We start from the raw sequence: 2837 nt of genomic DNA on the forward strand, positions 1-2837 counted from the left end.
CCTATCGACAATGAATTTAAAGCCAAGTTGTCTTTCATCCAACCAGCCTTGCATGGTGATTTCGGTCCTAGATGAGTGGGGAGAAATTCAAGCACAAAGGTTTACTCAGCTAAAAGTGGTTATGATTGGCTTTTGCAAAATCTTACTCACTAAAATCCTAATGACAATTACCTCTGGCTTTGGCATCTGTGAGTTCTAAAAAAGATTAAGCTTTTTATGTGTCTTGGGATTCAGAATGTGTTGCCGACCGATAGGGTAACACCGTTCATTACAAGAAAACGTTGAATACCATCGGAATTAGCATCAGACATTAGTGGCAGATTTAATGGAGGATTTATCGGAAGATATAGCAATAAATTCGAAGGATAAAAAAGTTACCGCAAGATTAGATTTTCCAACGATAAATCCGCCGGTAATATTTGGAGGGAAAAAAAGAAAAATTAGCACGAGCATTACCGTCAGAATTACCGCCGAATAAATCCGCCAGTAAAGTTCAATTAATGGAATGCTGCATTTTGGTCATATGCAATGCATTACCGTCGGATTTATCCACCGATAAATCCGACGGTAAATCTGATCTAAATTCAAAATGCGCAGTCCTCTCCCCTCACTTTCGAGAACACTCTTCTCTCTCTCCCATTCTCCTCTCTCTTCTCTCTCCCCTGCAACTACCTCTGGCAGCCCCTCCGGCCACCCTCTGCCATGCCCACCACCATTCTCCTCCAAAGCTGTGTCAAGTCACTTGTATCGTGTTTTGTTACCTCAAACGGAGTTTCTCCCTCTGTCTCTGCCACCGTTGGAAGAGCTGCTGCTGCCACTTCCTCTGTTACCGGAATTGTGTCTCTCCTCCATCGTCCAGGTAGGCTGCCCTCATCCATCTTCCTATTCCGTCGTGTTTTCATTTTTTAAATAAAAATTCCTAACCCATTTTTGTCATAACCCCTTTTTTGAACAACCATTCAGTTCCACCTCTGCCTTTGGTTTCTCTGTCTGCGGCTAATTTAGTTACTGGCTAAATTTATTTTGATCTTTTAGCTCTAACATTTTTTCTGTTTTTATGTCTTAACAAAGCAAAGAATTTACAAATTTATAGCTTGTTTGATTGCTGGTCTTGCTTGTATATTACTAGTAAGACCATAAGAGAAACTGTGTGCTACTTTTATATTTGTTTTGCGGTATTTATGTATTTTACTTGCCTTGTTTGTATGTTTTTATTTCACCAAATATAAATTTACTGAGAAAGAAAGTATATAAATAACTTTTGTCCAATTTAAGATATTAGAAACATAATAGTTAAAGTGCAAAACTTTTTCAAACTATTGGAAGCATAACAGCATTTAATATTATATTTTATTATTTCATTACTGTTCTAGTTATTTTAGTGGTATTTTTCGTTTATCAGATAACACCTGTATCTGAGAATAAAGATCTCTTGACCACCCTCAAAGAATATTTTTCTTTTTGTTTTTATGTTACTCTAACTCAAGACTTTATAGTAATGAAGATCCATTAATTGATCTTAGAAACATCACGAACTAGAGCCAAAAATCAATAGAATATTTATTTTTCATTCAAGCTTATACATAATGTAAAAAATAATTATATTTTTTAAGTGATAAATTTTTCTATTTTCATGACTAATTATTTTTAGTTTTTTTTCTTCAATTTCTGTACAATATGAACCTCAAGTCAAATGTTGAGAACTTAACATATGAGATTTTATTTTTTATTTATCTTTTATTTTTTCTTTCTATTTTGCAGTCAATGATTATTTTTGCCATACCCATCAAATTTGCATTATTATTTACTTTGGAAAATATATTAGCAGTGAAAAGGTAGATTCAATTTTTTCTCAGACTTCTGGTTGTTTAAAAATTAATTTTTTTTTTAAATTGGATTCAGTTCAATGCACTTCCTAATTTTTCTTTTGTATATCCAGCATCACAGCCTTTGTTCTTGGACCTACACAACAACTTGAAATGATGTTTGATACTGCTCGTATTTTCACAACAACCATATACATTATTAAATGTGTGGTTATAGCACTCATATGTGTGTTCTAGGTAAGTCATATACCATTGATAATATACAGTCATTTTTTTAATATGCTGACAATTTTGTAAATCTTAATTTTCTTGAGTATTGAACAATAGAAATGGGTAAAAGAAAAAAATTTGATGACTAATTTTTTGTATACACTTGCTTAGTCTTATTGTGATGTGTCATCACTCTAAATTGAATATGACTCATTTTAAGTTTGGATCACACTTCATCCTATAGTGACAAGGTAATATTTCTCATTTTGAATAATCGTCAGCAACCTTTTTGCCGTTGTCTATTTACTCAATTTGACAGTGAAATCTGATATGATCAATTAGTATTGTTTTTCATAACAATTGATATCCTTCTTTCTTTTTGTAGATTCATAACAAGTTGTTGACTATAATTTTATACCATTTTGTTCAACTTTTGTAATGAGGATTTGGGACATAAATTATAAAACTTTGAATTTTGTTAGTTTAGAAATTATTAAATTTAAATATTTAAAATTATATATTAAATTTTCAAACAAAATTTTTAAAATAATTAAAATTTAAGTTTACTATCGGTTAAATTCGCCGGTAACTATTAATTTACTTATTAATAATAAATAATATATTACCTTTAGATTTATCGGGAAAAAAATCTGACGGTAATAAGCTTCAGAATTTTGCAATTTAAAAGTTCATATTCGTCGCTAAATCTGTCGATAATTAGTAACAGACGAGAAAATCCACTGATAAATAGTTATTGGTGAGGTTTATACCGTTAGATTTATTCTGCTACTAAATCCGATA

The 2837-nt window shown here is 31.5% G+C and overlaps 1 pseudogene; it reads left to right on the top strand.

Annotated features, from left to right (window-relative positions):
- Positions 1 to 589: 589 nt before the first annotated feature.
- On the top strand, positions 590 to 2475 carry LOC110275786 (uncharacterized; annotated as a pseudogene).
- The last annotated feature ends 362 nt before the right edge of the window (positions 2476 to 2837 follow it).

The sequence above is a fragment of the Arachis duranensis genome, chromosome 9, assembly GCF_000817695.3.
Source record: "Arachis duranensis cultivar V14167 chromosome 9, aradu.V14167.gnm2.J7QH, whole genome shotgun sequence".
Taxonomy (NCBI): domain Eukaryota; kingdom Viridiplantae; phylum Streptophyta; class Magnoliopsida; order Fabales; family Fabaceae; genus Arachis; species Arachis duranensis.